Raw genomic sequence first — 15,488 nt, forward strand, 5'->3', positions numbered from 1 at the left:
GTGTGGACCTGACGAGGGAGTCGCGGAGGGAGTGGTCTCTCCGGAACACTGATAGGGGTGGGGAGGGAAATATATCCCTGGTGGTGGGGTCTGTTTGGAGGTGGCGGAAATGACAGAGGATGATACGATGTATCCGGAGGTTGGTGGGGTGGATGGTGAGGACCAGTGGGGTTCTGTCCTGGTGGCGATTGGAGGGGCAGGGCTCAAGGGCGGAGGTGCGGGAAGTGGAGGAGATGCGGTGGAGAGCACCGTCGACCACGTCTGGGGGGAAATTGCAGTCTTTGAAGGAGAAGGCCATCTGGGTTGTTCGGTAGTAGAATTGTTCCTCCTGGGAGCAGATGCGGCGGAGGCAAAGGAATTGGGAATATGGGATGGCGTTTTTACAGGGGGCAGGGTGGGAGGAGGTGTAATCTAGGTAGCTGTGGGAGGTGGTCAGTTTATAGTAAATGTCTGTTGAGTCGGTCGCCCGAGATAGAAATGGAGAGGTCGAGGAAGGGGAGGGAAGAGTCTGTACCTATCAGGACACTCTATAACATTAATAGCTTACTTTCGATAATTTCAACTTCACAGATATATTTTGAAATTGAATTAACTATCTTTCAGTCCCATTCTCTGAAAATTCTGGCACTTAGCATGAATTTCGAGTTAAATCAAATCTTTCCTTGGAATCAGAATTATCCTCTGAGCTATAATCTCTTCCTTTGTCCTTTATTATAAGATTTTCTCGAGTGAAGTTATTTGTCTGATTTCCCTTGTTCTTTGGAATTCACAATTCTTAAAATCCTGTTCGTTTTCTTTGACTTTCTCTTTTGTTTTCTTTCCCTTCACTTTCCAATGCAAACTTCCATATTTTTAGGTTTTTTTCCCTTTATTTCTCCTTCCTTTTTATTGCATTTTCTTTTCATTGTCTACCCTTCCCATTTATGTTTTCACTCACTTTTCCTTTCTTTTCATTTTCTCATTTACTTTTACATTTAGGCCTGATTCTGAGCTAATTCTTGTGGTGACACATAATTTCAGATTTCCCTTATTTTAACTCAAAGTGCTGGATCATAACTTTAAGCATCTGCTATTAGTTCTACCTTTAAGTTTTCTGCTAACTCTCTCAGTTTGACTTGAGACAAAGACTTTTGCTTTGTCCTTAAACTGATGTTCCTGTTGATGCACCAGCTGAACCTGATCTGTTTTACGTATGAATTGCTCTGCAGTTTCCTGTAAAATAGCAAACCTTTCATTGGATTGATGTTACAGAGCTTATAGTTTTACCTATTTCATTTCTCTTTTATTCAGCTCTTTGAGCTAAACAGAGAAAAAAAATCATCTCAGAAATAGTATTGCCAATCCTGCATTTCTCCTGAACTAGAATTTTAGCCATTTCCTCTTCAACTTTCAATTTTCTCTCCAAAGCACAGAGATGAGGTTTTAACTTCACGAATTCAGAAGACAACAAACTTCTCATTCTGTTTTACAAGCATTTCTTGAATAGTGTGCTACAGTTTCTGTTTCATCTCCGACGTCCATGTATTTTGACTATTGGGATGATGCAGTATGCTGGAGTACTTAAAAATACTGGATTGGCAGTGTTTGTGATGAAGGGCATTTGCAACATCTAGGTGCATTCACTCCAACATTACTGAACCACTGCTGAACATTTTACATTTTGTGATGGTTTCCCATGCCTGCAGATGCATATTTGCTTAGAATTTGCAGGGGTAGCATATTGGCACTTGTTCTGTGTCAGTCTTTGCCAATAATGACTCATCATGAGTTTTATGAAGACAGCTCATTTGAATTCTTGCAAATACTTCTGTCAATGTGATGGTATCGATGTTTACTAAAAGCAACAGGTGTTCAGGTATATTGTCAGAATGCCTCAAGATAAACTTGGGCTATTCTGACAATAGGCGAAAGTGAGGACTGCAGATGCTGGAGATCAGAGCTGAAAATGTGTTGCTGGAAAAGCGCAGCAGGTCAGGCAGCATCCGAGGAGCAGGAGAATCGACGTTTCGGGCATGAGCCCTTCTTCAGGAATGAGGAAAGTGTGTCCAGCAGGCTAAGATAAAAGGTAGGGTGGAGGGACTTGGGGGAGGGGCGTTGGAAATGCCATAGGTGGAAGGAGGTTAAGGTGAGGGTGATAGGCCGGAGTGGAGGTGGGGGCGGTGAGGTCAGGAAGAAGATTGCAGGTTAGGAAGGCGGTGCTGAGTTCGAGGGTTGGGACTGAGACAAGGTGGTAGATCATGCCAGACAAATCTGTTAGAATTCTTGGAGGAAGTAATGAGCAGGTTAGACCACGGAGAACCAATGAATGTTATCTACCTGGACTTCAAGGTACCGCACAGGAGGCTACTGAGTAAGATAAGGGCCCATGGTGTCAGAGGCAAGGTACTAGCATGGATAGAAGCTTGGCTGTCTGGCAGAGAGTGGGAATAAGAGGGTGCATCTCAGGGTGGCAGCCGGTGACAAGTGGTGTTCCATAAGGCTCCGTGTTGACGACAATTCAACACTTTCTACATTAACGATCTAGATGATGGAACTGTGGGCATTCTGGAGAAGTTTGCAGATGATTCAAAGATAGGTGCATGGAGAGCTCAACACTTGGCTCAACACTTCAACTCCCCCTCCCACTCCACCAAGGACATGCAGGTCCTTGGACTCCTCCATCGCCAGACTATAGCAACACGACGGTTGGAGGAAGAGCGCCTCATCTTCCGTCTAGGAACCCTCCAACCACAAGGGATGAACTCAGATTTCTCCAGTTTCCTCATTTCCCCTCCCCCCACCTTGTCTCAGTCCCAACCCTCGAACTCAGCACCACCTTCCTAACCTGCAATCTTCTTCCTGACCTCTCCGCCCCCAACTCCACTCCGGCCTATCACCCTCACCTTAACCTCCTTCCACCTAAGGCATTTCCAACGCCCCTCCCCCAAGTCCCTCCTCCCTACCTTTTATCTTAGCCTGTTTGACACACTCTCCTCATTCCTGAAGAAGGGCTCATGCCCGAAACGTCGATTCTCCTGCTCCTCGGATGTTGCCTGATCTGCTGCGCTTTTCCAGCAACACATATTCTGACAATATACTTGAATGCCCATTGCTTATTATCAATTCAGTACACATCCTGATCACTTGCCTTCTTTGAAGTGTGTTAAACTATCCTCCTGATATGGATTTGTCTGTACACTAGCAATCTGTAATTTCAACGTTCTGTGACACTGTAGCAAACAAATACCTCAAGCATTCACTCATGCACATTAGCAAAGTTTACAACTGTTGATTGTATGTTTCACCAGTAGATTAACTTGCTTGCTGACCATTCAAATGTGATAAACCCTATCAGCATGATTATTTCCACTGCTGTTCGCCATGCTGTGTTAATGATATCATGTTCCATTAATCTATGGGGAATTGATTAACTCTATGGATTAGTTTATTGAAATAATAAAAAAGTTATAAATTATGAAGCAGACATTACAGCAGCCAATTTGTTTATTTGTTGTTGTGGTTCTGTTCGCCGAGCTGGAAGTTTTTGTTGCAAACGTTTCGTCCCCTGGCTAGGCGACATCATCAGTGCTTGGGAGCCTCCTGCAAAGCGCTTCTTTGATGTTTCCTCCGGTGTTTATAGTGGTCTGTCCCTGCCGCTTCCGGTTGTCAGTTTCAGCTGTCCGCTGTAGTGGTTGGTATATTGGGTCCAGGTTGGTGTGTTTGTTGATGGAGTTTGTGGATGAATGCCATGCATCATTTGTATGCATCGTTTGTAATCATTAAAAACACGGAAATAGAAAAAACACCTAGAGGCATGGCATTCATCCACAAACTCCATTAACAAACACATCGACCTGGACCCAATATACCAACCACTACAGCGGACAGCTGAAACTGACAACCGGAAGCGGCAGGGACAGACCACTATAAACACCGGAGGAAACATCAAAGAAGCGCTTCGCAGGAGGCTCCCAAGCACTGATGATGTCGCCTAGCCAGTGGACGAAACTTTTGCAACAAAAACTCCCAGCTCGGCGAACAGAACCACAACAACGAGCACCCGAGCTACAAATCTTCGCACAAACTTTGAATTGTTTATTTGTGTTTGCAGCTTAAAAACCCACAGCAGACTAACTGGCAAACCGAATCACAATATTGTTTATCTTCAACTGTGGAGTGTTTAAAAGTAAATTATTTTAAAGGGATGGTACACGTACAAAAGTGACACCTCCATTGGGCTGATGTGCATTGCCATGCCAATCAATGGCTATAGCAGCTTGGCAATAAGTGCAACAAAAACAGACACTGCTAGAAAATCTCAGCAGGACTTGCAGCTTCTGTGGAGAGAACTCAGAGTTAACGTTTCAGGTCAAGGAACTCTGATTTCTCTCCACAGAAGCTGCAAGACCTGCTGAGCTTTTCCTGCAATTTCTGATCTTGTTTTTGGTTTACCAGCAGTTCTTTCTTGGTTTTACTTTGCAACAAGTGGTAATGCTGGCAATGGTAATCCACATCATCACTTGTCAGCTTCTTTTGTAGCAATTAGCCACTTGACATTTTAATGGGTTAACCTATCATTGTCATTTATTAATATGGAGCTTTTTGTGAATAAGTGGTATCTTTGGAATTATGCTTGAGGTGCATAAGAATCATAGGTCTTTTGGATCACAGTATTCAAAGGAGGTAGTGAGCAGGTGAACGATCTACAAAGGGAAGGTGAGTCACTTTGAACTATCTAGCCTCAAGTCCACCATTTTCTGCAAAGACGAGAGTTCGATACTTGTAGACTTATGCCTACAACACAACTGATCAGCATTGTATATGAATTTCAGGACGAGTGCAATGCCATGTACATTGGCCATTGATTCAAATAATTGCCTGATCAAACCAAACTATTAATTCCCTTAGTTGTTCACAATAGGCAAAGTACACACTGTACCCAATTAGCCTATGCTTGTAAACCCCTCCAAAAAACTCCACTTACATATAATCCTGTACTTGGACAACACATGCTGAAAAATCCCAAGTGTGCTAATAGCTACACTAACTGACTGAACTAATTTAATCCATTGTTCCTGTGGCGTTGCTCATTTAGTGTGAGAAGTAATATACATTCACATGCAAGGTGGAATTGCTTGAAAATAAAAGCAATATGTTCAAGTCTTGCACTTTCTTTGAATTAGCAGAGTCTTGGGGATACAACAGTTCGCAACGACTTCCTCAATGGCAATACCTTAGCCAATCAGAGTGGACTTGCGGACGAATAGCTTGTTTTGATAATGTTATATTCTTGTGTCTGTTTCTATGCTGTACATCTCTGACTATGACTCCAAGACAATAGCTTTGGCAACGTACTTCTCTTTTCAGCAATGTAATGTATGCCATGGATTATTAGAGGTGACCGTTCAGCGCCTTGCTGAAAATGAGGTTTCACTGTGAAGATTGTTCTGGCAGAAATCTTCAATATACCTCTAGATAATTGTCATCAGCCTTACACAGTACAGGGTGACCCTGCTGACTACTAACCAGGAGATGTTGTCAGCTGAAAAGAACAGAGGAAGTATAGCATGCAGGTCTGTGTGTGCTTAGGCACCAGGACCAAATGTGAGAGAAGCCATTCAGTTCCTCATTCACACCGGATTTTATAATGTATCCTGCTTTTGACAAGTTCTATGCTTTAGACCTTACACTCATGGGAACTCCGCATCTCCTCCTGAAAATGGTGTACCACAGCCCCTCAGGAAATGGGAATATTTAATTGGACACCACTTTAAATGATCATGTGACAGTTGAACACAGGTATCATGTTGTGAAATAACATGCTGTTTCTCATTCATTTACGAATATAACAGTGTGGTGTGATCTTGACACCAGCAGCTGAGTGCAGGCAGGCTGCTGACTGCACTATCCCACTGCATAAAATGAACCTAACATTCATTCTCTGGTTGGCCAAGGCCTGGAATTGCCCTGCATGATGGATGACTGTGACCACACAGACAGAGGGTTAATGGAGTAATGCCTGAGGAGTGACTATTCACCCTGATAGAGCCCTCAGAAGAGGCCAGCTGGCATTTTTCACATATGGCTCTTATTGCTACCTCCCTGACCACCAGAAATGAGACACCTCGGGTATGTCTAAATGCCTATTCCCCCTCTCTCCTGGTCATGTGTAGGTCCATTCAGGTAAGGATGGCAAATTGTCACTCCCTAAAGAACATGAGTGAAACAGATAGGTTTATATGATAAAAGGCAATAATTACATGGTTGGCATAAGACTTTTCATATTTATTGAATCAAATTCCACCATCTACCATAATGGGAGTCATACCCGTGTCCCTGGACTGTTAACCTGGGACTCTGGATTGCTAGTCCAGTGACTTTACCACTGCATTACCACCACCCAAGAGCTTCTGGCATCACATACGTTCTTTTTTGCTCAGTCTTATACAAAATGTAATAAACTCAGTCATGCGATAAATGTATGCATATAAAAGATGCAGTCAATTATTTAACCTAACTATGTCCTGTTCTAGTATAGTCTGAACTGCAAGCCACAATTTATATCTAAAATGTTAATCATAAAAAAGTTGCCTGCCATAAGATCACCTGACATTTCTAACAATTGAAACACTCCCCATTCTCAAGAGGTAATACCTTGTATTTAAATAAAAATGGTCAGCACAAAAAATGCTCAGCATGGTGGCTCAGTGGTTAGCACTGCTGCCTCACAGCACCAGGGTCTGAGGTTCAATTCCAGCCTCAGGTGACTGTCTGTGTGGAGTTTGCACATTCTCCCCATGTCTGCATGGGTTTCCTCCCATGGTCCAAAGATGTGCGGGTCAGGTGAATTGACCATGCTAAATTGTCTATAATGTTAGGTGCATTAGCCAGAGGGAAATGGGTCTGGGTGGGTTACTCTTTGGAGGGTTGGTGTGGACTGGTTGGGCCAAAGGGCCTGTTTCCACACTGTAGGGAATCTACTCTAATCCAATAATCTTGCAGTGTGACTGACAGTGGCTTAACTTTTAACATCCTGGAGACAATGATGACTGTACGGGATCAGCCACTGACAACAGGACAATACTGAAGAACTTTCAACTGAATTATGAAATGGTTCATGAGTTGAATGGAGAATACAAATGTGTACATGAAAAATGATTTGCTTTCGCTTCTGGGGATTTAGCTGGATCTGGAAAGATTGCATTTATTGCCAATCTGAAGGTAGTGATGGATTGTCTCTCATTTTAAGGGTGATTAGAGTTTTGTTTACTGCACTGTAAATTACATTTGTACAGTTAATCAGTTATAAATGAAAGTATTACTTGAGACTACTTCCAAATAATAAATAATATTTTTAAATTGCAGCATTTAAGAAATGGGTTTCTTGGTTTCTGAAGAGTTTTACTGTTGGGTTTCATTTTGGCCTATCAGCATGATTAATTTAGTTAGCTGAGCCAAATGGGAAAATTAAATCCATCAGACAAAAGAAACTGGTGTCACGTTGCAGATCAACGTGATCGGATTCATGAGTACATCAGAGGTCACCATTGGAAAAAGATCTCATCCTTTGGGCTTGGATATTGATGAAAGCTCTATTATCACCAAGTCACAGACTGTTCTGACCTAGTTTGTTTAAAAATCACTGATTAAGTGGAAATTATGTTTGACAACCTATTTTAAATTTATTTGTAAGCACATGATACATGCATAAATATTGATTTAACTTGGAGCATGCTTTCACAGGCAGAGACAGGGTTAGCTGAAGAACACTTGCTGATCAAGAATACAGTCCCTAGATTCCACTTAACTCGATGTGTTTGCTGATAGAGTTCTGGTTGGAATGCCATGTTTCCCAGATGATACTACGAACAGTGGAAAACTTTTATACTGTATCATTTCCAGAACTCCTCAAGAGACTTATTGCTTAAGTGAAGTTCAATTCACTTTTTTTTGATAAATTGACGATTGGGCAAAGAATTTTTGCAGTAATGAATCTTCTTGCAGCAATGCGCCAAAAGCAAATCTCAAGTTGTTTTTGAAATTTGCTATGGTCAAATAATTGAAGTCAAAGAAGGACTTTATTTTCTGACTCATTCCAGGAAGATTGGGAGCCAAGCATTTGCAAAAAATGGTGGTGATTGTTGAGACCAGGAGCTGCACTGTTATATCTTTGGTTCAATATAAGAAATAGTGAGTTTTGAGAAGATTTGTAGCTCAGGTTGAAGTTTTGGATGTAGGTTTGCTCGCTGAGATTGGAGGTTCATTTCCAGACGTTTCATTGCATTACTAAGTAACATCTTTGTGGGCGGCACAGTGGTTAGCACTACTGCCTCACAGCGTCAGAGACCCGGGTTCAATTCCCGCCTCAGGCGACTGACTGTGTGGAGTTTGCACGTTCTCCCCGGGTTTCCTCCGGGTGCTCCGGTTTCCTCCCACAGTCCAAAGATGTGTGGGTCAGGTGAATTGGCCATGCTAAATTGCCCGTAGTGTTAGGTAAGGTGTAAATATAGGGGTATGGGTGGGTTGCGCTTCGGCGGGGCGGTGTGGACTTGTTGGGCCGAAGGGCCTGTTTCCACACTGTAAGTAATCTAATCTAATCTAATCTAATTTAATCTTCAGTGGGCCTCATGTGACGCAATGTTGAAAATTCATGCTTTCTATTTATATGTTGGGTTTCTTTGGGTTGGTGATGCCATTTCCTGAGGTGAAGTCATTTCCTGTTCCTTTTCTTAGGGAGTGGTGGATGGGGTCTAACTCGATGTGTTTGCTGATAGAGTTCCGGTTGGAATGCCATGCTTCTATGAATTCTCGTGCGTGTCTTTGTTTGGCTTGTCCTAGGATGGATGTATTGTCCCAGTTGAAGTCGTGTCATTTCTCATCCATATGTGAGGATACTAGTGAGATAGGGTCATGTCTTTTTGTGGCTAGTTGGTGTTCATGCATCCTGGTGGCTAGTTTTCTGCCTGTTTGTCCAATGTATTGTTTGTTACAGTCCTTGCACGGTATTTTGTAAATGCTGTTACTTTTGCTCATTGTTTGTATAGGGTCTTTCAAGCTCATTAGCTGCTGTTTTAGTGTGTTGGTGGGTTTGTGGGCTACCATGGTGCCAAGGGGTCTGAGTAGTCTGGCAGTCATTTCTGAGATGTCTTTGATGTAGGGGAGAATGGCCAGGGCTTCTGGTCGCATTTTGTTTGCTTGTTTGGGTTTGTTGCTGAGAAATCGACAGACTGTGTTCATTGGGTACCCATAGGTGATTTTCCTCTGCTCTGCGTAGTTCCTTTGTGCTGCAGTGTGTGTTGGCTCATTGAAATAATGTTCTGATGCAGCTTCATTTGTGGATGTTGGGATGATTGCTTCTGTGGTTCAGTATTTGGTCCGTATGTGTTATTTTTCTGTAGATCCTGGTTTGAAGTTCCCCATTGGCTGTTCGTTCTACTGTGACATTTAGGAATGGCAGTTTGTTGATGTTTTCCTCCTCTTTAGTGAATTTTATGCCAGTAAGGGTATTATTGATGGTCTTGAAGGTTTCCTCTAACTTGTTTTGTTTCGTGATGACAAAGATGTCATCCACGTAGCGGACCCAGAGTTTGGGTTGGATGGTTGGCAGAGCAGTTTGTTCAAGTCTTGGCATTACTGCCTCTGCTAAGAACCCTGATATCAGAGATCCCATGGGTGTTCCATTGGTTTGTCTGTAGGTTTTGTTGTTGAAGGTGAAGTGGGTGATAAGGCATAGGTCCACTAGCTTGATGATATTCTCCTTGTTGATGAAGTTAGTGGTGTTTGGTGTATGTGTCTTTGGGTCTTCTAAGAGTGTAGTCAGTGTTTCCTTGGCCAGGTTAATGTTGATTGAAGCTGTTACATCAAAGGAGACTATTATTTTGGAGGGTCAGTGTGGACTTGTTGGGCCAAAGGGACTGTTTTTGCACTGTAGGGATTCTATAAATGTTGATAAGTTCATCCCTCAATGCCCTATACTCCAGAGAAAGAAAGTCCCTGCCGATGTGCAATTCTGGTCCCCTTTCTATTGGAAGGATATTGTGAAACTTGAAAGGGCTCAGAAAAAATTTACAAGGATGTTGCCAGTGTTGGAGGATTTGAACTATGGGGAGAGGTTGAATAGGCTAGGGCTGTTTTCCCTGGAGTGTTGGAGGCTGAGGGGTGACCTTATATAAGTTTATGAAATCATGAGGGGTATGGATAGGATAAGTAGACAAAGCCTCTTCCCTGCGGTGGTGGAGTCTAGAACTAGAGAACATAGGTTCAGGGTGAGAGGGTAAAGATATAAAAGAGACCTAAGGAGCAACTTTTTCACACAGAGGGTGATACGTGTATGGAATGAGCTGTCAGAGGAAGTGGTGGAGGCTGGTACAACTGCAACATTTAAAAGGCATCTAGATGGGTATATGAATAGGAAGGGTTTGGAGGGATATGGGCTGGGTACTGGCAGGTGGGACTAGTATGGGTTGAGATATCTAGTCAGCATGGACATGTTGGACCAAAGGGCCTGTTTCTGTGCTGTCATCTCTATGACTCTATGACTCTATCCAACCTCTGCTTATAACTCAAACCCTCCTTTCCCAGCAACATCCTGGTAAATCTTCAAAATAGATTTTGAATCTGTGTGTTTATCTGAACAGGGCATCTAATTTTGACTCAGATTGCGTACATAACTTAAAGAAAAACACGCAATCAGCTTGACATCTAGTACTAAGTAACCTATCAATATCTTACTAACTTGCTGCCAGTTACTCTAACTTGTTGGTTCATCTCACCTATAAGAGCTTTCAAAAGAATAAAATTCAGAGTCGAATTGTTTTGAGCAGCACCATTATGCACACAATCCTTCCCAAGAGCAATCACAGGGACTGGAACTTGGGTGACAAGTTGCATGATTCTGCATATATAGATGCACCTGGCAGAATTGAGTAGAAACGTTTTGTCGTGGCAAGGGCACATTGTGCGTAATGACTGAACACAGGGCAATGCTTCCTCCAAGTTCTGCTGCAATGCAGGTATCGATCCAGCTTTGAAGAAAGAGAATGGCATGCCTCACACAAGCAACTATACAAGATACTTGAAAGCTGGTCAAGAAGTTTCAGCAATGGTTGTTTTAGGAAAGAATAACTTCCAGCTTATGTCATGTCAATTCACACAGCATCACCATTCTGCAGCCTGCCTTGGAGCACTGACTTTTATGAATTCATTCTTCAGATATGGAAATCACAATCAAAGTCTTGCATTCATTGCCCAGTGATGGATACAGAATAGAGTCAATATTTGTCTGGGAGTAGTTAGCTCAGTTGGCTGGATAGCTAGCGGGTGATGCCAACAACATGGGTTCAATTACTGCACCAACTGAAGTTACAATGAAGTATTCTCCTTCTCAACCTCTCCCCTTGTCTGAGGTGGAGGTGACTTTCAGGGTAAACCGTTCTCAGGTAGATAGGATAGTGAAGAAGGCTTTCCTTTATTGGTCAGATCATTGAATATAGGAGTTGGGAGGTCATGTTGTGGCTGTACAGGACATTGGTTAGGCCACTTTTGGAATATTGTGTGCAATTCTGGTCTCTCTCCTGTAGGAAGGATGTTGTGAAACTTGAAAGGATTCCGAAAAGATATACAAGGATGTTGCCAGGGTTGGAGGGTTTGAGCTATGGGGAGAGGTTGAATAGGCTGGGGCTGTTTTCCCTGGATTGTTGAAGGCTGAGGGGTGACATTATAGAGGTTTATAAAACCATGAGGAGCCTGGATAGGATAAATAGACATAGTCTTCTCCCTGGGAAGGGGCAGTCCAAAACTAGAGGGCATAGGTTTGGGGTGAGAGGGGAAAGATTTAAAAGGGACTTAATGGGACTTTTTCATGCATAGGGTAGTGTGTGTATGGAATGAGCTGCAAGAGGAAATGATACAATTACAACATTTAAAAGGCATCTGGATGGTTATGTGAATAGGAAGGGTTTGGAGGAATATGGGCCAAGTGCTGGCAAATGGGACTAGATTAGGTGAGGATATCTGGTTGGCATGGATGAGTTGGACCGAAGGGTCTGTTTCCGGGCTATACCTATAACTCCATCAGTTATCTTTCTCTCATGAGATAGGAACTGTATGATAGCAACGATGGTGACTTTACCTTTTGTATTTATCCAGGAAGAAGTATTAGAAGTCCCTCAACTAGCACACTTACAAATTTATCTTCTTTTCAAGCAAATAATGTTTTCAATACATTGTCTGCTCAAAATTATGCCCAGGTCATCAAATACATCATAGAAAAGGGAAAAGAGCAAAATTTACAAGCTAATGTGACTACCTATCATTCAACAAGAAAACAATTTCAATGTTTGGTGAAAAACAGATGTTTGGTGGGTTTAGCATCTATCCCTTAATGCTTGTACTGGGAAACCCAAACTATTGCGAACTGCAGGCATCAAGTGCTGAATTCACTGGAAATAATTTCTCCTCCCTCAGGCATAATAGACATCATTAGTCATATGAGAATTTTTCAGAAAAATGAAAATTTAGCAGCTCAGATACATTTGCATTTTAGAGAAGCTTCTTTAGTTCCACTACGCTAGTTCCCAATGAGTATAGTGGGACTGAAGAAACTTCGCTAAAATGCAAATGTATCCTAGCTATAAACTGGTGGTTTTAATTAGAGCTGTTACAAAATCACCAGCAGGGTAAGACAATAGGTAACTGCAGATTTAGGGAATTGATTTGGAGCTCTGAGATGGAAACAATTCTGAGGTCTCTTGTACCACACTGGTACTGACCCAACTGGATCAAGTCCCATCTGCTCCCGAAGTGTGAAACAACATTGCTGAAGGCTGCTTAAATTCAATATTTCTACCAAATTGGCAAAAAGAAACATTCAAAGCTGGTAAGAAACAAACTAACTCAAACTGAGCTGCATTGACAAGAAATGTAGACTGGCTGGTGATGACAAGTGTGGAAATCAAATTCGATTTATATAAATAAATAAGACGTGGGAATATAACTGTTTAATTCTGCACAAGGATTGAATCATAGAACAGAATCTTTACAGTGTGGAAGCAGGCCATTCAATCCATCGAATCCACACCAACCCTTCAAATGCATCCCACCCAGACACAGCCTATCCCGGTAACACCATATTTCTCATGGCAAATTCACCTAACCTGTGTATCCTTGGAGTGTGGAAGGAAATCAGAGCACCTGGAGGAAATCCACACAAAAATGGGGAGAATGTGCAAACTCCACACAGACAGTTGCCCAAGATTGGAATCAAACCCAAACTGTGAGGCAGTAGTACAAACCACTGAGCCACCATGTTGCCATGCAGTTGATAGATCTGGTGTATAGATTAACAGCTCACTGAAAGCAAAATAAAATGTCCAGCAGTGTTAAAGAAAGCCAACTTAAACTTGAAGTGTATTGCTAGAGGGATACAAATCTTAAAAGATGATTATTTGTTTGAATAAGTGTCAAAAAGTTTGGTGCTGGAAAAACACAGCTGGTCAGGCAGGATTCAAGGAGCAGGAATATCACATCCCTGATGAAGAGCTTATGCTTGAAATGTCAACTTGCCTACTCCTCAGATGCTGCCTGACCGGCTGTGCTTTTCCAGCACCACACGTTTTGACTCTGATCTCCAACATCTGCAGTCCTCAGTTTCTACTATTAGTTTGAATAAAGCAATTATGCGTTTGCTGCTGGATTATCTTACATAATTACTTGTCAGGAAGGATACACAGTTGATAGGGCAAAGGGATGCATTAAAGTGTGCCTTTTTCAATGCAAGGAGCGTCAGGAATAAGAGTGATGAACTTAGAGCATGGATCAGTACTTGGAACTATGATGTTGTGGCCTTAACAGAGATGTGGAATTCACAGAGACAGGAATGGTTGCTAGATGTTCCAGGGTTTAGATCTTTTAAAAACATGAGAGAAGTGGTAAAGGAGGAGGGGGAGTAGCATTGCTATTTATAGAGTGCACCACAGCTTCAGAAAAAAGGTTGTTGAGGAAGGTTTTTCTACTGAGCTAGTATAGGCAGAAGTCAGTGACAGGAAAGGAGTAGTCACTTTATCGGGAATTTTCTATAGACCCCCCACCCCCCCACCCCACCCCCAATAGCAGCAGAGAGATGGAAAACAGATTGAACAGCAGATCTTGGAAAGGTGCAGATGTGACAGAGTTGTTGTTATGGGTGACTCCAATTTCCCCAATATTGATTGGAACCTCCTTAGTGCAGATGGTCTGGATGGAGCCGATTTTGTCAGGTATGTCCAGGAAGGATTCCTGACTCAATATGTCGATTGGCAGACTTGGGTGAGGCCATATTGGATTTAGTGCTAGGCAACAAGCCAGGCCAGGTGTCAGATTTCTCAGTGGGAGAGCACTTCGGTGACAGTGACCACACTGCCTCACCTATACCATAGCCATGGAGAGGGATAGGAGCAGACAGTATGGGAAGGTTAATTGGGGGAGGGGAAATTATACTGCTATTGAGACTGGAGCTGTGGAACATAAATTGGGAACAATTGTTCAGCTGGAAAGGCACAACAGAAACGTGGAGGCTGTTTAAGGAGCATTTGTTGCGAGTGTTGGATAACTTTGTCCCACTGAAAGAGGCAAGGAATGGTAAGGTGAAGGAACCTTGGATGATAAGAGCAGAGGAGCTTCTCGTCAAAAGGAAGAGGATCTAGCACAGCTTAAACGAATACAGGGTACGTATGAAAAAATTCAAAAATGGACTGAGGAGAGCGAGGAGGGAACATGAAAAAGCCTTGGTGGGAAGGATTAGGGAAAACCCAAAGGCATTCTACACTTATGTGAGGAATAAGAGAATGATCAGAGAGAGGATAGGGCCAATCAGTGATAGTGGAGGGAACTTGTGCTTGGAGTTTGAAGAGATAGGAGAGGCCCTAACTGAGTTTTTTTTGCTTCAGTATTCACTAGAGGGAGGGACCTTGTTGATAGTGAGAACACTGTGGACCAGATTAATAGGCTTGAACTGATTGATATTAAGAAAGTGGATGTTCTGGAAATTCTGGGAAGCATCAAGATAGATAAATTCCCAAGGCCGGACCAGATACATCCAAGGTTACTACAGGAAGTGAGGAATGAGATTGCTGTGCCTCTGGTATGGTCTTTGCACCCTCACTCTCCATGGGAGTAGTACCAGCTGGTTGGAGAGAGGCAAACATTGTTCCTCTGTTCAAGAAAGGGAATAGGGAAATCCTTGGAAGTTACAAACCAGCCAGTCTTACGTCTATGGTAAGCATGGTACTGGAAAGGATTCTGAGAGATAGGATTTATGACTATTTGGAAAAACATGGTTTGATTAAAGATAGTATGGCTTTATAAAGGGCTGGTCATGCGTCACAAGCCTTGTTGAGTTCATTGAGGATGTGACGAGACAACTTGACAAAGGTCGAGCAGTGGATTTGATGTATATGGATTTCAGTAAGGCATTTGATAAGGTTCCTCATGGTAGGCTCGTTCAGAAAGTTAGGAGGTATGGGATACAGGGG

Source organism: Chiloscyllium plagiosum, chromosome 3 (genome assembly GCF_004010195.1).
Source record: "Chiloscyllium plagiosum isolate BGI_BamShark_2017 chromosome 3, ASM401019v2, whole genome shotgun sequence".
NCBI classification, from domain to species: Eukaryota; Metazoa; Chordata; class Chondrichthyes; order Orectolobiformes; family Hemiscylliidae; genus Chiloscyllium; species Chiloscyllium plagiosum.